Source organism: Pseudophryne corroboree, chromosome 6 (assembly GCF_028390025.1).
Source record: "Pseudophryne corroboree isolate aPseCor3 chromosome 6, aPseCor3.hap2, whole genome shotgun sequence".
Taxonomy (NCBI): domain Eukaryota; kingdom Metazoa; phylum Chordata; class Amphibia; order Anura; family Myobatrachidae; genus Pseudophryne; species Pseudophryne corroboree.
The window spans coordinates 187,556,493-187,578,761 of NC_086449.1; the positions used below are offsets into that span (position 1 = coordinate 187,556,493).

The window sequence follows — 22,269 nt, forward strand, 5'->3', positions numbered from 1 at the left end:
TAAATCAACTTATTTAAAATCTCTGCATTGTAAAATTCCATAGCATAAGTTTCTGGAAGAGCTCCAACATCATCAGTTTGGCATTGCAGTGTAATCTTGCAGTAACAATGTATCGCAAGAATGAGCCAAGCTAAATTAGAGGAATCAGCAATACTCAGCCATAAACATTTAAAAGGATTTGCATGAAAATGAGCGAGTTTCCTATCTAGGGAAACACATGTTTTGTTTCTGTAAATGTCTTAGAATTAATCTGCTTCCAAATGAACTTCACCCTAAGAGCGGCTCTGGTGGGACGCATTCCTATCCCTCACCTTGTAATTGCCATTTAAAGAGAATTACCAGTCACCACTTTGTGATCCCAGCAGACACTGGAGATATGTAAATGGGGCATATACTGAATGTGACACCTGGCTGAACAAGATCAGACGTCTACTGTACACTATTAACCAAAGACTGGAGGTCCTCTGTATAGTGTCAGCTAGATACAATTGTTGTGTAATATTTACAGTACCAAAGTAGTTTTTTTTTATTAGCTACCATGTTGGATGATTGCCCTACTGTATACAGATGTCTCCTCACAGACTATTGCTGCAATCACCCAAATAACCCTTTCTCAGCACACCTAGGGCCTAATTCAGAGTTGATCCCAGCTGCAAATTTGTTAGCAGTTGGGCAAAACCATGGGGGTCATTCAGAGTTGATCGCTAGCTGCCGTTGTTTGCAGCGCAGCGATCAGGCTAAAAATCGGCATTTCTGTGCATGCGTATGCTCCGCAATGTACACGCGCAACGTACAGGTACAAAGGCATTTGTTGTTTAGCACAGGTTCTAGCGAAGTTTTCAGTCGCACTGAAGGCCGCAAGAAGATTGACAGGAAGGGGGCGTTTCTGGGTGTCAACTGACCGTTTTCAGGGAGTGTTTGCAAAAACGCAGGCGTGTCTGGGCGGGTGTATGACGTAAAATCCGGACACGAATAGGCTTAAGTGATTGCAAGCACTGAGTAGGTTCAGAGCTACTCAGAAACTGCACAAACTGTTTTTGCAGATCTCGGCTGCACATGCGTTCGCACTTCTGCTAAGCTAAAATACACTCCCCAGTGGGAGGCAGCATAGCGTTTGCACGGCTGCTAAAACTAGCTAGCGAGCGATCAACTTGGAATGATCCCCGATGTGCACTGCAGGTGGGCAGATATAACATGTGCAGAGAGAGTTGGATTTGGGTGGGGTGTGTTCAAACTGAAATCTAAATTGCAGTGTAAAAATAAAGCAGAGAGTATTTACCCTGCACAGAAACAAAATAACCCACCCAAATCTAACTCTCTCTGCACATGTTATATCTGCCCCACCTGAAGTGCACATGGGGGGTAATTCCAAGTTGATCGCAGCAGGATTTTTGATAGCAATTGGGCAAAACCATGTAAACTGCAGGGGAGGCAGATATAACATGTGTAGAGAGAGTTAGATTTGGGTGGGTTATTTTGTTTCTGTGCAGGGTAAATACTGGCTGCTTTATTTTTACACTGCAAATTAGATTGCAGATTGAACACACCCCACCCAAATCTAACTCTCTCTGCACATGTTATATCTGCCTCCCCTGCAGTGCACATGGTTTTGCCCAATTGCTAACAAAAATCCTGCTGCGATCAACTTGGAATTACCCCCCATGGTTCTGCCCAAGATGCTAACAAATTTGCTGCTGCGATCAACTCTGAATTACCCCCCTGGTTCCATGCAACTCGTCCTGCGCTGAGCGTCTTTTTCTAGACTTTTTCGCTCGAATGTGTTTCTTAGTCGCAATACAGTGTGACAAAACCACTTGACGAAACTGCACTGATTAATTGGATATTGCACACATGTGTATCTGTGTGCCACTGAGTCTGAATCTGTATATGAAGTGCTACGATGCTGCAGATTTTTTTTTTAACAGAGTACTGTTGTGCTTCATTTGCGACTGTACATATTTAAAATGAATTCCTGTGCGGCGAAAGTCACAGTCTGGCATCTCTGGTAGAGACTGAATGGTGTTACGCTGGGGGTCATTCAGGTTTGTTCGCAAACCAAAAAAGCACACTAACGGGCAAAACCATGTTGGGGCAGATGTAACATGTGCAGAGATATTTAGATTTGGGTGGGTTATATTGTTTCTGAGCAGGGTAAATAATGGCAGGTTAGATTTCAGTTTGAACACGCCCCACCCAAATCTAACTCTCTGCACATTTTACATCTGCCGCACCTACAGTGTACATGGTTTTGAATAAGGCCCTTAAATCGCAAATATAAAAATAAAGTTCAACTTGCGCCAGGCGCCTCGTGCCGCATAGACTACTAAGGCTAGGTGTACAAGGGCGAGGACACATCTGTACATTTCTAACGACCCCAACTCCTCCCAAAATTGTCTCCAGCTTCACATGCCTGGATTATATGCCTGTTTTATAGGCTAATTTCCATTTTACAGTTGAAAAGGTTCTGCACCTGCGGTTATAGTGTTGTGTGTGTAAATAAGAATCTGTGAGAATGCAATAAATGGAAATGTACTCACCTTGATGTTACTGTCTCAGGACAAGATAGCATGCACTGATATGAGAGTGGGCCCACGGATAATGTGACTGTGTTGACGGAAAATTGGTGGGATGTCCACTGATGTGTTTAAAACACAAGGCTCAAGGTGTGGAGGGTAGCACAGCAAAAAGTAGGCGAATGGGGTGTATGGGGGGGGTTGGGAATGGGTAATGCTTTGTCTTAGGGTGACATTTACTAAGAAGTGATAAGAGTGGAGAAGTGAGGCAGTGAAGAAGTTGCCCATGGCAACCAATCAGCACTGAAGTAACATTTATAATTTGCATACTATAAAATTATACAGAGCAGCTGATTGGTTGATGGGGCAATTTCTCCACTGGCTCACTTCTCTGCTCTTATTACTGCTTAGTAAATGTCCCCCTAAATTTTGATTGTATATATAAGAATTATGTCCCAGAATCAAAGTCCAAATACAAAGTTCAACAATCAATGTTGCAAAGTAAAAAATAAAAATGATGAGGAAAGACCACTGGCAACCTTGGGATTTGCAGTTAGACTTTCATAATCATTTGTATTTTTCACGTTTTTCATATTCTTCAAATATAGACTATGAAGAGTAAGAATAAAACATTAACCATTCCCTTTCCAACCTCCTGATGCCCCCATTCACCTACTTTTTGTTGAGTTTGGATACTGTTCTCCATACCTCGAGCCTTGTGTCTTAAAAACATCAATAAACACCCCCCCCCCCCCCCTCAGCTTTCCAGCAACACACAGCCCTATCCTATGAAGGCCCACTCACATATCAGTGCACGCAGGGCCGGGCTGGCCACCGGGCACTTCTGGCACATGCCAGAAGGGCCGATGGGCAGGTGGGCCGAACTGGTCCCTCAGAGAGACGGGAAGGCTGCGCACGCTCTCAAATGCCCGGGCTGATTTTGAACCCCAGTCCGTCGCTGAGTGCGCGCTATTTTGGAGAAACACATAGGGGGTAATTCAGAGTTGATCGCAGCAGCAAATTTGTTAGCTATTGGGCCAAACCATGTGCACTGCAGAGGGGGGCAGATATAACATGTGCAGAGAGAGTTAGATTTGGGTGGGTTATATTGTTTCTGTGCAGGGTAAATACTGGCTGCTTTATTTTTACACTGCAATTCAGACTTCAGTTTGAACACACCCCACCCAAATCTAACTCTCTTTGCACGTTATATCTGCCCCCCCCCCCTCCTGCAGTGCACATGGTTTTGTCCAACTGCTAACAAATTTGCTGCTGCGATCAACTCTGAATTAGGCCTATAGTACCATCAAGGGGGGTACATTCCCAGTTATAGTGTTATATTATGACACACAGATCAGGTCACAGGTACCCATATACACACACAACACTATAAACTTAGGTGTAGAGCTTAGTACCCATCTTTCTTTCAGTTGCACCATTCCTGGGTGTCCGACATCATCATCCTGTCTTCTAAGCTCCTGCGCAATATTCCCCTAAGGGCTTACTACTTCAGCGTGCAGGCGGGTACAGAATTTTCCACTAGTCACCATTTTAAATTAGCTTTATTTACCAGTCATTATAATTTAAACTTACTCTAATAAGAAACCATCAAATGAGAACTATGCTTTACACACTAGCCAACGGTTCTCTTAGTAGTTACCAGAGTGGAGGCTGCCTCTATACACTAGCACCATATTTTAGGTTTAGGTCATACTTAAAAACCAAATTGAAGATATTTTTATATAGTAGCCATCACAGTTGATGTGTATAGTTTATATACTAGCATTGGGCTCTGCATTGTAAAAGGTCTAACATGATGGACTGGGATTTGTATATTACCATTTAGCAGTATAATATTCAAAATTGCGTCTGTGTTGTATAGACAGGGCCACTGAGGCTTTGGAGGGGTGTGATGTTAGTGTATTAGAATGCTTAATATTTGCACACACTCCCTTACTAATCTGTGTAAGCCTGTATGTAAGTCTGTATCTTCAGTGATGGTCCCTGGGACCAGGGGGATGCTGGGAAGTGGGTGGTCCAGTGTGCAGTGTGCCTGGAGTTGGAGGGAATAAAGCAGCACAGCAGTGAACTCACATATCTCTGTGTCCTGATGACTGGATTTACAAACGTATGAACAAACATGGTATCAGAAGAAGTTTAACTTGGACTGCTAGTGCTCTCAGAGTGTGAAAGAATCTTGCAGAAGTCTGTGGCTGGGATACTCTGTGTCTGCAAAACCTGCCGTGTGCTCCTTTCTTCAAACAGTGAGTAACCATGGATAAACTAGCTCCTCCAACCGGCATGCTGATGTCTGGTAACTTGTCTGAAAACTGGAAAAGATTTAAGCAAAGGTTTAATATATATCTTACTGCATGTGGAGCTGATTCAGAGGCTGACAAAACGAAGGCATCCATTTTCCTCCATGTGATAGGAGAGGATGTGCTAGAAATTTATAATAGTTTTCAGTTTGATGAGGGGCAGAATATGGTGCTATCTTCTATAATGCAAAAGTTTGAAGATTACTTTGTGCCAAGGAAAAATGTGACATATGAAAGATATAAGTTTTTCACATGTGATCAGAAGTCTGTAGATGGATTTGATCAGTACGTTACAGAGCTGCAATCACTCAGTAAAACCTGTGAGTTTGGTGATTTAAAGGATTCACTGATTAGAGATCGTATTGTCTGTGGAATACCTGATAATGGACTCAGAGAGAGATTGCTGAGAGAGCAAGACCTAACACTAGACAAGGCAGTGACTATGTGTAGATCTGCAGAAATAACTAGATTTCAAGCCGTTACACAAGGAAGCTGATGTGCATGTAGTGCAGAAAACAGAGCCATGCAAACCTCCATTCTCAAGAATGAAGCAGTCTAAGCCACTGTCTAATAAGGAAATGTGTAGTAGATGTGGAAATGCTCACAATCCTAAAATGTGCCCTGCTTATGGTAAAACCTGCATGAAATGTGGTAGACTTAATCACTTTGCCAAATGCTGTAAAATTAAAAGTAAAACAACCAAAGTGCATTCTGTTAAACAAACAGATGAATTCTTTGTGGATTGCATTGAACTTTGCAGTGCAGATAAGAAAGAATGGATTGTCCCTTTAACTGTGAACGAGATTGTCATTCCCTTTAAGCTTGATACTGGTGCGCAGGTGAATTTAATATAATTTCAAGACTATAAGACTTTTAGAGTAAAACCTAAAATTCACCCAGCCAAAGTGAAAGTTAGAGGGTACACTGGAGAGGAAATTCCTGTGAAAGGTACATGCTTAGTGACACTGAAATATAAGGGACAACAGTTTAAAACATCTCTACTGATTGTGGATAAAAATGTGCAACCGATTCTAGGATTAAGTTCCTGTGAGAAACTAAGCTTGCTAAAGAAAGTTTTTATGGTGACATCACAAGTAGAAGATGACTGCAAATCGATGTTTACAGAATACAGAGACTTGTTTGAAGGTCTAGGTTGTTTGCCTGGAGAGCATAAAATAAATATAGACACGTAAGTTTCTTCAGTGATACACCCATGTAGAAAAGTGACGTTTGCGCTGAGAGAAAAACTGAAACAAGAGTTAAATCGCATGGAAGCCTTGGGTGTGATACAGAAAGTTGATGAGCCTACTGAATGGGTAAACTCCTTAGTAATTGTTGAAAAGAAAAATGGACAACTCTGAATATGTCTAGACCCCAGAGATTTAAACAAAGCTATTAAACGAGAACATTTCAAACTACCAACCAGATATGAAATCATGTCGCAATTTGCGGGAGCAAAATGGTTCAGTAAATTGGACGCATCTTCAGGATTCTGGCAAATGAAGCTAGATGAGGCCAGCTCAAAGCTTTGTACATTTAATACACCAGAAGGTCGATACAGATTTCTTCGACTACCATATGGAATATTGTCTGCTCCAGAAGTATATCACAAAAAGATACACATGATTTTTGAACATATTCCAGGTGTTGAAACAATGATGGATGACATTATTGTCTGGGGATCTACAAAGGAAGAACATGATTCTAGATTGAGACAAGTAATGGAACTTGTCAAGAAAGTGAATCTAAAGCTAAACAAGGACAAATGTGAATTTGGCGTGAATACACTTACCTTTATGGGCGACGTGGTCTCGGATCAAGGTGTAAAACCAGACCCAAGGAAAATATCAGCCATAGTGAACATGGAACGTCCTAGCCACAAAGACGACGTCAGAAGATTCCTAGGAATGATTACTTACTTAGCAAAGTTTATTTCTCAACTCTCTGAATGAACAGCCTCTCTTAGATGGTTGTTGGACAAAGATAACGAGTGGATGTGGTCACATGAACAAGAAGAAAGTTGGCAAAACTTGAAACAGATCATTACAGAGCAACCAGTGCTAAAATTCTTTGATCCTGCGAAAAGAATAAGAATTTCAGCAGATGCTTCACAATTTGGCCTAGGCTCAGTGCTGTTACAAGAATATGAGGATACATGGCAACCAGTAATCTATGCATCAAGAGCACTGACAAGTGCTGAAACAAGGTATGCTCAGATAGAAAAAGAACTTTTAGCGATCACATATGCATGTGAGAGATTTCATCAGTTTGTGTATGGTCAAACATTTACAGTGGAAACTGACCACAAGCCATTGATAGCTATCATGACTAAATCATTACATGACTGTCCCATGAGAATTCAACGAATGCTTATCAGACTACAGAAATATGATGTACACTTGTTGTACTGTCCCGGCAAATACATGTACATTGCTGATACACTTTCTTGTGCTGTGGACAAAAGTGAAGGTTCCAAAAGTCTGATGGATGAAGAGATAGAAGCCTATGTTAATTTGATCGTAGCTTCTCTACCAGTGTCTCTTGCAAGACAAGAACAGATTAGGAAAGAAACTGAGACAGATGACACAATGACAGTGTTGAAAGATATCATTCTGAAAGGTTGGCCAGCAGAAAAACATGCCCGCTGTCTATCCATGATTATTGGATGTACCACAGTGACCTTACAGTTGTCGATGGTATTATTTACAAAGGCAATAGGTTTGTCATACCTGCACGACCAGGGGCGTCAGAACGTTTTTTGGTTGGGGGGGCCAGAATAAAATCTCAGTTTGGCGCCCCTACCTCCTGGCCACCTTGGACAGGTCTCTATGAAGCAGCTGGGAATGGCTGCTTGCACAAATTATACCTGGTAGATCCCCTTATACACATTATGCTAGGTAGAGCCCATTACACACATTATGCCAGGTAGAGCCCAATACACACATTACGCCTGGTAGAGCCGCTTGTACACATTACACCCGGTAGAGCCGCTTGTACACATTACGCCTGCTAGAGCCCCTATACACATTACGCCTGGTAGAGCTCCTATACACATTATGCCAGGTAGAGCCCATTATACATATTATGCCGGATATAGCCCCTTGTACACATTACGCCTAGTAGATCCCATTACACACATTACGCCTGGTAGAGCAGCGTTTACACATTACGCCTGGTAGAGCAGTGTTTACACATTACGCCTGGTAGAGCAGCGTTTACACATTACGCCTGGTAGAGCAGCGTTTACATATTACGCCTGGTAGAGCCGCTTGTACACATTGGGGGTCATTCCGAGTTGATCGTAGCTGTGCTAAGTTTAGCACAGCTATGATTGCTAACTCAGACATGTGGGGGGGATGCCCAGCACAGGGCTAGTCTGCCCCGCATGTCAGTGCCGCCCCCCCCCCCCACCCCCGCACAAATACAAAAGCATCGCACAGAGGCGATGCCTTTGTATTTGAGGAGTAACTCCCGGCCAGCACAGCTCCTGCGGCTAGCCGGGAGTTGCTCATCGCTCCCGTTGGCTGCAGCGGTCGCCGCGGCCCGCCCCCCCAATGGTCCGGCCACACCTGCATTGGCCGGACCACTCCCCCTAAATGGCGGCTTAACGCCGCCGTTCAGCCCCCTCCCGCCTAGCGACCGCCTCTGTCTCAGAGGCGATCGCTAGGTAACGAAAGCTGCCATGCGCCGGCGTACTGCGGCACCGGTGCATGCGCAGTTCTGACCCGATCGCTGCGCTGCGACAAACTGCAGCGAGCGATCGGGTCGGAATTACCCCTATTATGCCTGGTAGAGCCGCTTGTACACATTACGCCTGGTAGAGCCCATTATACATATTACGTCGGATATAGCCCATTATACACATTACATGGAGAAAAGGACAGAGGTACAGATGGCATAGGGAGCAGAGGTAAAGAGGGGGGAAAAGGGGGGAGTATCAGACACAGACAGAGGGGACAGAGGCATGGATGGAGAACATGCCATAGATATACAGACTGTACAGTATATAGGAAAGTGAGCAGAGGCACTAATGGGAAAGAGGACTGAGGCATAGAAAGGGGAGGGGTAAAGGCACAGTTGGAGGGGTGGGGAAAGCGGCGCACTTGGGGACACAGGGGAAAGAGGCGCACATGGGGACACGGGAAAGAGGCACAGATGGGGACATAAGGGGAAGAGGCAGACATGTGGATATAGGGGAAAGAGGCACACATGGGGACATAGAGGAAAGAGGCACAGATGGGGATATAGGGGAAAGAGGCACAGATGGAGATATAGGGAAAGAGGTACATAGGGGAAAGAGGTAGACATGTGGACATAGGGGAAAGAATCACACCTGGGAATCTTGTGAAAGCCTCTATCCAGTCCAGCCAGGGGATGCGGGGGGAGGAGGAGAACGGAGGAGCAGCAGGAGACCTGGGGGCGGGGCTACATGCAGATGAGTGAGTAGAGGAAGTTGAGCTTGTCAGGAGATCTAAACATTCCCCTGCGAGGCTGCTACTCCAGAGTGAGGGGGGCATACAACCCCCATGCCGTTAACTACAGTCTGCATATAACGATATAGTGCTGGAGAGGGGGGCCGCTGGCATTAATAATCCCAGCTCCGACCTGCTCCTTCTTACCCAGATGCATGTCTGCAGCCGAGAACATCAGGGGCCCCTGTAGACCCTGTGCTTCCTGTAAACCCCTTTCTCTATTGCTTTGACTTCAGTCCCACTCAGCTGTACAGCGCTGTCTGCGAGGGGAGACCCAGCCGGGGGATCGCGGTGAAGTGCTCCCTCCTCCACTGCTGTAGCTTGCCACATCCTGTCAGTAGTGTGACAGGCGCAGCAAGCAGCGGAACGGGGAGAGCGGCTTTCCAGGCAGGCGCCTCCCTGCATCGCGGGCCACGCTGAGTGGCTAGCACCAGCTCTGCTGCTGGGTAACGTGCTGCTGTATTAGCAGCGCTGCCGGACACAGTGCTGCTAATACAGCAGCACGGGCAGCGCTGAACTAGCGGCTGCACAGGCGTCCGGGTGGATGGCGCCTCTCTCAAGTTTTGGGGGGAGCGAGCTGCCCCCTTGCCCCCCCTATTCTGACGCCCCTGTGCATGACTAAGAAAAACTATGCTGTGCAAGATACATGAAGGCCACTTAGGAGAAGAAAAATGTAAGCGGAGAGCGCGTGAAGTTATGTATTGGCCAAGAATGAACCAAGACATAGCACAGACTACAGCTACATGTGAATTATGTCTTACGTACAGACTGAAACAACAAGTCGAGCCACTGAGTCCTCACGCAGTGCCAGAGAGACCATACCAGAAAGTTGGCGCAGATTTGTTTGATTGTAATGGGAAAACGTACATTGTCGTGACTGATTATTACTCTAACTACCCTGAGGTGAAGACACTACATACAACTACTAGTAAAGCCGCAATCAATTGCATGAAGTCAATCTTTGCAAGGCATGGTGTTCCTATGGAAGTGTTCACTGACAATGGTCGTCAGTTTTCCAGTGCTGAATTTAGACAATTTGCTGATGAGTGGGAATTTGTCCATACTACGTCAAGTCCCCACTATCCACGCTCAAATGGGTTGGTGGAAAGTTCAGTAAAAACTGTAAAGAGTCTCATGAAAAAAGCTCAAGAAGGTAAAGAAGATTTCTACAAAAGTCTTTTAATCTACCGCAGTACACCTTTACAGAATGGACTTTCTCCTGCACAAATGCTGATGGGAAGGAGGATTAGAGCAAATCTCCTGATACATGATGAACTGCTTAATACACATAACTCAGCGATGGTCAGACTGAGTAAGGAATGTCAACAGGCGAAACAGAAACTGTTCCATGATAGGCGAGCAAAAAGCTTATCTGATCTAAAATCGGGTGACCAAGTCCGTCTCAGAGATCACGAGAAAGGTATTTGGGTGCAGAAAGGTATTGTGCAATCACAAGCAGCACCAAGATCTTACACTATACGTACAGAGCATGGAACAGAAGTAAGAAGAAATCGGGTGGATTTAAGATCTCAACCTAATCATAATGAAGACAACATGACTGAAGAATACCCTTCATCTGACATGTATGATGATCCTGATAATGGTGAACAAACCACGATTCTAGAAAGGTCCAACATGGTCGATGAAACACAGACTGTGTATGAAAGACCCAAAAGGGAAATACGCAGACCTGAGAGACTCATTGAAACGTATTAGATGATGTTCTTAATATGACGTTGTTAATTGTTGCATTGAAGCGTACAGGGCTTATCTTTAAAGAAAAGAGGATGTGATGTTAGTGTATTAGAATGCTTAATATTTGTACACACTCCCTTACTAATCTGTGTAAGCCTGTATCTTCAGTGATGGTCCCTGGGACCAGGGGGATGCTGGGAAGTGGGTGGTCCAGTGTGCAGTGTGCCTGGAGTTGGAGGGAATAAAGCAGCACAGCAGTGAACTCACATGTCTCTGTGTCCTGATGACTGGATTTACAAACGTATGAACAAAACAAGGGGCATGGGTGCTGAGGAGGCATGACTACTGACGGGGCACTGCTGCTTTCCCACATTGTATGCATTATTATGGTGCGTTCATATAGAGACATGATGGCTTGGCTATGCCTCCTCTGTACTGCTACAGAGACCTGAGTAATCTGTGCTCCCCCCTTGTCCCCCTGTATATGGAGGGAATCAAAAAGTGACCCGTATTGTAGTCACCTGATTGAAGGAAGGAGCAGGAAAAGGTCCTGCTACTCAGGTTGTAGTGGTCCCTAACATTTCTGACAGGGGCACTGGCGCCGTCAGACCTGATCGCAGCAGCAAATTTGTTAGCAAATGGGCAAAACCATGGCCCTCATTCCGAGTTGATCGGTCGCAAGGCGAATTTAGCAGAGTTACACACGCTAAGCCGCCGCCTACTGGGAGTGAATCTTAGCTTCTTAAAATTGCGACCGATGTATTCGCAATATTGCGATTACTAACTACTTAGCAGTTTCAGAGTAGCTTCAGACTTACTCTGCCTGTGCGATCAGTTCAGTGCTTGTCGTTCCTGGTTGACGTCACAAACACACCCAGCGTTCGCCCAGGCACTCCCACCGTTTCTCCGGCCACTCCTGCGTTTTTTCCGGAAACGGTAGCGTTTTCAGCCACACGCCCCTGAAACGCCGTGTTTCCGCCCAGTAACACCCATTTCCTGTCAATCACATTACGTTCGCCGGAGCGATGAAAAAGCCGTGAGTAAAATTACTTTCTACATAGCAAAGTTACTTGGCGCAGTCGCAGTGCGAACATTGCGCATGCGTACTAAGCGGATTTTCATTGCGATGCGATGAAAAATACCGAGCGAACAACTCGGAATGAGGGCCCATGTGCACTGCAGGGGAGGCAGATCTAACATGTGCAGAGAGAGTTAGATTTGGGTGGGGTGTGTTCAAACTGAAATCTAAATTACAGTGTAAAAATAAAGCAGTCAGTATTTACTCTGCACAGACACAATATAAACCACCCAAATCTAACTCTTTCTGCACGTTATATCTTTTCCCCCCTGCAGTGCACATGGTTTTGCCCATTTGCTAACAAATTTGCTGCTGCGATCAGGTCTGAATTAGGCCCTGAATCATTATAGTATGTATGCATGGTACTCGGTTGAATAATGGTCCCATCCAGAATATTGCAAAAGAAGTGCAAGACATAGTACACATATATAGTTTTGTTTATATAACATAGTAAAGGATCACTGTCATGTAAGTGCAGAAAAAGCAGCACAGAGGCCTTCAGCCTACCAGTAAAAGCAGTAAGCCGCTCTGGTTAGCATCCACCTCCACCACTCCAAAGAGTAATCAAGAGATAAACTTCCTGTACTGTAGATGGGAGTACCACAGACTAAAGGGCCCCATACACTAGAACGATAATGCCCAATTTCATCCGATTTCGGGCATTCGGCCCGATATATCGGATGAAATCGGGCATTTTGGAGGTGTTTCCGATCCGATGCGCGTTCCTGTGAGCATCGGATCGGATCCTCCAGATTGACCGTTCTGCACTAGCGATCATGCCCAACCCCGCAGGAATGGCTGGGATCGCCCAAGATACATCGTTTGCGAAAAGACAGCATACGATGTATCTTGGGCGATCCTGCCGCCCGGGAAGCTGCCGGGGTGATCGCCTGCGACATGATGGTCGGACATGTCGCAATAGTGTACGGGGCCCTTTACTTTGAAAGGTCAGCATTTCTATATTAACCCATAAACTGATGAATGTACTGAGTATATCACATTCATTAATACAGTATATATTTACTGGTTTCAGCCAGGTCTGAATATAGAAATACATCCAGTGCTGGAAAGCCATACAAGGATATCTTGTAGTATCATGTAGTGTGGAGACAATATAAGGCGCTAAGCCAGGCCTGGGGCAACCTGTGGATATCCAGCTTTTGTGAAACTACAAGTCCCAGCATGCTTTACTAGCTGATCAATGGGAGGGTATGCTGAACTTGTTGTATCACTACAGCTGGAGAGCCACAGGTTGGCCAGGCCTGCGCTAGGTGCAAGGGCATCTTTTAATCCAATTCTCCTTCATTACATTTTTTGTCTGGGTAAACGGAAGAAAAGCAATTTCATAGAGATCATTGATTTCTATGGATTGATACTGATGCACATACCCACCTTACCAAAGCCGTCGCTGAAACATGGATAGATGTCATGTTTTTACCTGCTCCTGTTACATCATTGGTGTTATGAGTTGGTTGTGTGCACTACACCAGTGTCTTTCCACAGAAATCAATTGTCTCTGTGTAAGTATCCATCTACACTTCTTTTACCTGTCAAAAACTGGCATCCAGTAGACGCAGTGTGACGCAAATTATTTCCTCACTCAGAACAGCCATGATTGGTCTGATCTAAGGTAGATGCCAGATTCATCACCTTTATTTTAATCATAGCATACTTTTTAATTATACAATTCCCCAATCCCCATACACTAGAACGATTTTATCCAATTTCGGACATTCTAGCCGATATATCGGGTAAAATCGGGCATTTTGGATGTGTTTCCGATCCGATGCGCGTTCCTTGGGGGTCGGATCGTCTTCCCTAGATCGTTAGTGCTGCATGTCAGTTTCTGCAGGCACGGCTGGGATTGTATACGATATATCGCATGCAAAATGTACCAAATCGTATGGAATCGTATGGTACCACTCCCGGGAAGCTCCCGGGAAAGTTCAAGGGAAATCGCCTCTGACTTCAGCCTCAGACATATCGTTGTAGTGTATGGGGCCCTTTATACTGCAACTCCCCACTGTTTTTTCATGTTTGCCGAGCTCTTTGTGTGTAGAGTATAGGTTAATGCCAGGCTTACAGGCCTACCCAGAACCAAGATACAATACAAACACCATGTACTCACCGGGCAGGGAGATGTATAGTAATATAACTGCTCAACTTAAAGAACAAATATACACAGCAATAATGTCACAATGTCCTAGTCATCTGGTAAAGTTATATATGCTTAAAATAAATACAGGTTAAAAACAAATCATAAGATGCAATAACAAGTCATAAGAGCACACAGCTGTAAAACAGTATACAGAAAACTCTAAAAATGATTTTTTTAAAAATGTAACAAATCAAATAAAAACACAGATCAACATTAACCAGTCTCTTGGCTGATACCAAAATATTTCTCATCAGACTTAATTGCTCCACAACAATTAGTGTAATGCTGTGGCTAATCTGAGACACCATATTAATTACTTCTGACGAGACGTGTTTAAAATTAGCCCCTTGCCATCTTGACAATGTAACAGATAAAACAACTAGAAAGTCCACCTCTAAACTAAAGCATCTTTGCATTATCCAAGTTGAACTATTGCTGATATAAATGAGCTAGTGATTTAGGATTGTAACCATAACCTGTGTCCAAATATACAGAAACCTTAAGCACATTATATAATATGGAGATATATACTGTCATCAATCATCTATATATACAACAATGTATTATTGTATTTCTGGAACATGTGCCATAGCATCGTACCAACCTACAGAGTAATGATAAATACATATCACAATGCTACTGTATGTGCACATACATGCACCATGTGTTCTATCAGTACCATTAAGTCTAGTTTAAAGGTTGCAATGATCTAAACTGAAAATAACTCTTAATGAGCAAGCCCTCAAGTGTTTTTCCCGTGCTGATCCCTTGAGCTTTGTTCAACCCCTCCAGGGTTTTTCAGCACCCCCCTACCCCCCAGGCCTTCTCCGACTACTTACCTGTATCTCAGTGCTGGCTGCAGACTGCAAGAACTAGCAGGTTGTTGTTATATTCGGGGTTTGTTTCTCCTTGTTGACAGGTGATACTAAATGTATGTTTTATAGTGGTGCTGTGTACAATCAGATAGGTATAGTGTGCAGTACTGTAGTGCAAATATCTATCTATCACTCATGGTGTATATGTTGCACCTGTCGTGCACAGTATTGGTAATGTACAGCTCACTGGTGTGTTATTAGAACTCTGCTGAGTTTGGCTGTGTCATATTTGCAACGTGTGCGTTAATGTGATCTTTCCTGCAGAGAGATGTGTATGGGGTGCTGTAAGTAAACAGTGGTTTCTGTGTATGTCAGTGACAGTAACAGTCCGTCGGCTTTTTGCAATTGACTATGTGATGTTGTCTGCCTTTATTACCTTATGTTTATATAAAATCACAGTGCACGTTACCGACATAGGTGTCATGAGACGCTTGCAGTGTGCAGGATGTGTGTTTTCAGCAGATACAGTGCATGTGTAATGAAATGATCATATCACGCAGAATCACCAGCTGCCCTCCGAGAAGCACACATTGCTTTATAACTGTGTCTATGCGTAATATTGTCTGTTTTATTGGCAGATATCTTGTTTCCTAGTGAAACAGTGTTGTGTCTGGTAGTATGTGTGGCTAGCTGCTGTCATGTCTATGTTCCTCTGTGCGCTCCTTGTTTCATGCACAGACAGCCTCCGTCCTGGTAGCAGGGTCTTTTCCTCACATCCTCAGCTGCAAGAATGAAGGGTGTCCAGTAGACACAAAGCTGAGCCTTGCAGACCCCAGACCATTCACCGCCGCAGAAGTCCTGGTTGCTCATTCTCCCAAGCACCCAGCAGCACCCGGCTGCAAGGCATTTCTGTCACACCATCCCCCCTTTTTACAATCCCATTTTTACATTAGAGTGTCTCTCTATCCTGCAGCCTGATTTGTTGCTCTTCCTTTATCTTCCCTGGCTTCTCTTACTAACCTTCCACCTCCCACAATTTCATATCCCTCCTCTTTTTTTTTTTTATTAATCCCAGAATGAATTTCAAGGGACACCTATATAATATCCCAAGAATGTGAATGAAGGGCTTTGTTGTGGTCCCTTTTTTTTTCATTATTTCACTGAAAGGAAGATGAAAACTGGGACTATAATGGCTCTTGAGATAGATTGTAGATACCATGTACCTGTGCAATACATCTGACAGGAGCACACAGGGTCTCATCTATGGCAGCACTCTGCAGTGGGAGATGAAATGAAGGGTGTATAATGAGAAGGAGGAAAGGACAAGCCCACATTCTGTATCCGTGATGAAAGGGAAGTAGGTTCTCCTATGTGCATAGTTCTCTCTGTGGGTCCCTCATTGCAGTGAAGCACAGGATTTGATTAGCATTAATTAGGAGTTTCCTGGCTAGGGTACTTGGCTTGCTGGTCAGGTCTGTAGAGAGAGAGAGAGACGTACCTACCCCCTGATGATTGTTTGGATGTAGGAAAAAAGGGAGAGTAGACATGAATCCCCTATTGATTATTTTTTCAACATGATCAAATTATAGGAATCAATTATTGGAATACTGTTCCACAGCTATAAAACTAATTTTGCAGCTGTGTTCTTTAAGCTTAATTAAAACTGCCAAACCTTGAACTTCACTAGAACTCAAGAATCCTTAAAATGTGGTTTGTGTATGACTGTTTTATTTTTCCCTTGCTAGCGCATTATGCTCTCATCAGTTGAATACTGCCTGATTATGACTGACAAATATAGATAAAACCGTTTAGTGAAAAGCAGTTTATATGTGACTCACAGACAGATAGTATTTTGGCATTATGCAGTCTGCTGTAATTGATTCCTGGCTATTGGAGCAGTTCCCATGCTCTTAAGTGGCCTATCAGATTTATTTAAGTCTATCAGAAGACACTTCTAAAGTGGAATGTACAAATTACTATACAGTCATTAAATGGTGATGTCTGCACCAATGAATGCAGGTCATGTGGTATCAGTAGCAAGGACATTTGATCACTACACTGTGTAAATGTATACAATTAGTTGTGGCTGTTGCCCCTGGGCTGCAGCGCCAACCACACATTGCAGGGGGAGCCAGTCAGCACATATAAACATACATGCAATATTGTATGTAATATGCTGGCTGCCTTACCCAGTGATCAGCAGCCACTGGATACAAGAAGATCAGGGGTACATTTACTAAGCAGTGATAAGAATGGAGAAGTGAGCCAGTGGAGAAATTTCCCCATCAACCAATCAGCAGCTCTGTATCATTTTATAGTATGCAAATTATAGCTGTTACTTCAGGGCTGATTGGTTGCCATGGGCAACTTCTCCACTGGCTCACTTCTCCGCTCTTATCACTGCTTAGTAAATGCTAAATGTACCCCCAAGGGCCTAATTCAGATCTGATCGCAACAGCAAATTTGTTAGCTACTGGGCAAAACCATGTGCACTGCAGGGGGGGGGGGGGGGGGGGGAAGGGGGAGGGGGCAGATATAACATGTGCAGAGAGAGTTAAGGTGTGTACACACCGTTTGATAAATCTGTAAGATTTTGACTATATAGTCAAAATCTTAAGGAAAGTTAGTGCTCTCAAGGTGTTTGGCAGCTTGCAATACCGATTCGATCCCGATGCGTACTCCCACGGGGTCGGTATCGTAAGGCTAGATAGACTGTGCAGGCAAGTCAATGTTGACTATGTAGTGTACTGTCTAGTACAAAGTATAGTCAAAATTGGCACTTAGTCAAAATCGTACATAGACAAAATCTCAAGCACAGATAGTCAAAATCTGTCCTATCTGTGCTATCTGGGCTCTGGCGGAGTTCAAGGGAAATCGCATAGTCAAAATCGGGCATAGCAAGGATCTCACCAAGGCCCTCATTCTGAGTTGTTCGCTCGCTAGCCGCTTTTTGCAGCAGTGCACACGCTAAGCCGCCGCCCTCTGGGAGTGAATCTTAGCTTAGCAGAATTGCGAACGAAGTATTCGCAATATTGCGAAAAGATTTTTCTTTGCAGTTTCTGAGTAGCTCGAGACTTACTCTTCCAGTGCGATCAGTTCAGTGCTTATCGTTCCTGGTTTGACGTCACAAACACACCCAGCGTTCGCCCAGACACTCCCCCGTTTCTCCAGCCACTCCCGCGTTTTTCCCAGAAACGGCAGCGTTTTTTCACACACTCCCATAAAACGGCCAGTTTCCGCCCAGAAACACCCACTTCCTGTCAATCACACTACGATCAGCAGAACGAAGAAAAAACCTTGTAATGCCGTGAGTAACATACCAAACTTCTTAGCAAATTTACTTGGCGCAGCCGCAGTGCGAACATTGCGCATGCGCAGTTAGTGGAAAATCGCACCGATGCGAAGGAAAATAACGAGCGAACAACTCGGAATGAGGGCCCATGTGTACACATCTTTAGATTTGGGTGCGGTGTGTTCAAACTGAAATCTAAACTGCAGTGTAAAAATAAAGCAGCCAGTATTTACCCTGCACAGAAACAAAATAAACCACCCAAATCTAACTCTCTCTCTCTGCACATGTTATATCTGCCCCACCTGCAGTGAACACAGATTTGCCCATTAGCTAACAAATTTGCTGCTGCGATCAGGTCTGAATTAGGCCCCAAATTGTGTTAATTTCTGTAAGTGTTGAGGTTAGGACATCCTTAAAAGGAAGGAATCTACTTACCAAGACCCTGCCATAATATTATTATCCTATATTTATATGGCACCACAAGGGATCCGCAGCGCCTATTACACATTACATAATGAAATGAGCAAACAAGAAAACAGCACTTACAGGTATTCATTTTGTAACGCTGCATCATACTTGCCTACTCTTCTGGAAGCTGTGGAAGGCTCAGGATTTTTCGAGTAGTCCCCCCTCCCCCTCGGATGAGTAGTCAGATTTCACACATCCCGTCCGCTTCCTAATCAAGCGGGTAGGATGTGGGGATAATACAGGGATTTGTGGCTCTGTGTGGAGGAGGGGGCTAAATGACGCAAAATTGTTATATTTTAGCCCCGTCCCCTCTACCCAGAGCCACGAATAGAAGCATTTTACCGTTAAAGGGGCGGGGTCTAATTATGCTGGCACCCGGCCCCGCCCCCCAAACTGGCAGGCTGCATCTCCTTTTCAGTCTTCTCCCAGAGAGAAGAACTGAAAAGGAGGCAAAGTGCTGTTAGTGTAAGTCATAGTTACCTACTTTTTTTGGCTCCTCTGGGAGGAGCCTGGAGAGGAGATGCAGCCTGACACATCGGGGGCGGGACCAGACTACCGCATCACTAGGCCCTGCCCCCACCCCATATCCCCAAAACATGGAAATTCCCACGATTTGCGGGTCCGTGTGTAGGTGGCGTGGCTAAATGACGAAATCACTACTTAAGCCACACCCCCTCCACCCCGCAGCTGTTTTTCCAGTGTCTATCTCCACCCTGCCCGCACTGCAGGAAGGGCAGATATAACATGTGCAGAGAGAGTTAGATTTGGGTGGGGTGTGTTCAAACTGAAGTTTAAATTGCAGTGTAAAAATAAAGCAGACAGTATTTACCCTGCACAGAAACAAAATAACCCACCCAAATCTAACTATCTCTGCAAATGTTATATCTGCCCCCCCTGCAGTGCACATGGTTTTGCCCAATTGCTAACAAACTTGCTGCTGCGATCAACTCAGAATTAGGCCAGATGAGACAAAGATTGAGCTCTTTCGCGTGAATGCCAGGCATCATGTTTGGAAGAAACCGGTCACTGCTCATCAGCAGGCCAATACCATCCCTACAGTGAAGCATAGTGGTGGCAGCATCATGCTGAGGGGATGTTTTTCAGCTGCAGGAACTGGGAGACTAGTCAGGATAGAAGGAAAGATGAATTCAGCAATGTACAGAGACATTATGGATGAAAACCTACTCCACAGCGCTCTTGACCTCAGACTGGAGCGACGGTTCATCTTTCAGCAGAACAACGACCCTAAGCACACAGCCAAGATAGCAAATGAGTGGCTTCAGGACAACTCTGTGAATGTCCTTGAGTGGCCCAGCCAGAGCCCAGACTTGAATCCGATTGAACATCTTTGGAGCAATTTGAAAATGGCTGTGCACCGACACTTCCCATCCAACCTGATGGAGCTTGAGAGGTGCTGCAAAGAGGAAAGGGCAAAACTGGCCAAAGATAGGTGTGCTAAGCTTGTGGCATCATATTTAAAAAGACTTGAGGCTGTAATAGCTACCAGCGGTGCATCAACAAAGTATTGAGCAAAAATCACTAAAAACCTTTTTTGTTGTCATTATGGGGTATTGTGTGTAGAATTTTAAGGGAAAAATGAATTTATTCCCTTTTGGAATCAGGCTGTAACATAACAAAATGTGGAAAAAGTGAAGCACTGTGAATACTTTCCGGATGCACCGTATATTGAGGGTCATTCTGACCCGTTCGCTCGCTGCTTTTTATCGCAGCTGACCGAACGGGTACCCACTGTGCGGCGCCGGCGCATGCCAGGCGGCCGAAGGCCGTAGCAGGGCTGCAATCGCCTCTGCCTGATTGACAGGCAGAGGCGGTCGCTTGGCGGGAGGGGGTGGGGGAGCGGCGTTTGCCCGCCATTTCGTGGGCGCGGTCCGGCCAATGCAGGCGTGGCCAGAATGTGCGGGGAGCGGCCCGCATCGGCTGCGTGACGTCATACGCAGCCGCTGCGGAGCGACGAGTAGATCCCGGCCAGCATGCTAAACCTGCGCTGGTCGGGAGCTACTCTTGAAGTGCAAAGGCATCACCGCTGTGCGATGCCTTTGCACTTCTGCGTAGGGGGCCGGCACTGACATGCGGGACGGACTAGCATTGTGCTGGGCGTCCCCCCCGCATGTCAGTGTGAATGATCATAGCTGGGCTAAATTTAGCACAGCTACGATCATCTCGGAATGAGGGCCATTACGCCAAGACGTGCATATTACACTACATATAGCTGTGCCAAGAAGGATGGGGGATGTATGAAGCATACAAGACTCTCTTGGGGCCTTGGCAGTGATAGGTTATGTTGCATGGTTGAGACCAAAGTGGTCCCTATTATAGGTGGGTTAAATAGCAACCTACTGACTCTCATGGTCACCCCACCCCCAGCCCAACGTACTTGGAAAAAAAAAAATTTCATGGGAAATGCCCTTGTACAGATGACAGTGTGTGGTCCCAAGAGTCTTTTGAATGGATAGTGAGTCAATTCCATGAACAGACCTATGGACCCCTAATACATTTTATTCTCTCACCCTCCTTACACCTCACTACATTGTTGTGTATTTTGTGTGAGTGACTCTCAGTAATACCTGATGGATTCCACATTATTAGGGAAAGATGTTCTTCTTGCTTTTTCATAGACACTCATGATCCACCCTTATGACTGTAAGCCTGTCATTTTTATCATTAGGAGATGGCTTTTCCTCTTCAGAACTGATTATTCCAACTGTTTACCACTTGGAGGGCTGTTATAATTATAGTCTAATCAGGATAATTAGCACAATGATATAGCATTGATGTCATAATCTATCCTAAAATCTAAATGTACTTTACATAAAAGGGTTTTCAGCAATCACTTTGTGCTAAAGTATTTTGATGATGGAGACTGCCATACTGCAGGTGGTTGTTTTCTGCTGATCTGCGTTGTTTACACAGAGATGCACTGTTGGTACAGAAGAGCAGTGAACCCATTTTTATTGCCCAGTTAAGAGCCCCACAAATTCTAAAACCCAGTGCTTAAAGTGGTCACCCCCCCTCCCCACGGCGCACATGCAATAAAGGTATTGCGTGTGCCGTAGGCGCGCGCCGCAAAAAAATGGGCGTGGTCACACAATAGTAATAATGCCCACAGTAGTAGCACCCCATAATACACATAATGCCCACAACAGTAGCGCCCCTTATACAATGCCCACAGTAGTAGTGCTCCTTATGCAGTGTACACTGTACTGGTAGTGCCCACTGTGGTAGTACCCCTTATATAGAGCCCATAGTAGTGGTGCCCCTTATGCAATGCCCGCAATAGTAGTGCCCCTTATGTCCGCAGGAGTGATACCGCTCATGAAGTGCCCCCTTTACAATGCCCTCATTAGTAGTGCCTCCAGTAGTAATGCCCTTAATGGTAATGCCCCTGTGTAGTATTGCTCCCAGTAGTAATGTTGCTGTAGTAATGCCCCCAGTCATTTAG

General features: G+C 44.9%; 1 protein-coding gene across 2 annotated transcripts in view; it reads right to left on the reverse strand.

Moving 5' to 3' along the window:
* Nucleotides 1-16,052, reverse strand: part of MINAR1 (membrane integral NOTCH2 associated receptor 1) — a 181,261-nt gene extending 165,209 nt beyond the window's left edge. For both annotated transcript variants that reach the window (XM_063925466.1, XM_063925467.1), the window contains exon 1: nt 15,074-16,052. The gene's annotated coding sequence lies outside the window, so the exon portion shown is untranslated. The remainder of the gene's footprint in view (nt 1-15,073) is intronic.
* Nucleotides 16,053-22,269: the final 6,217 nt, after the last annotated feature.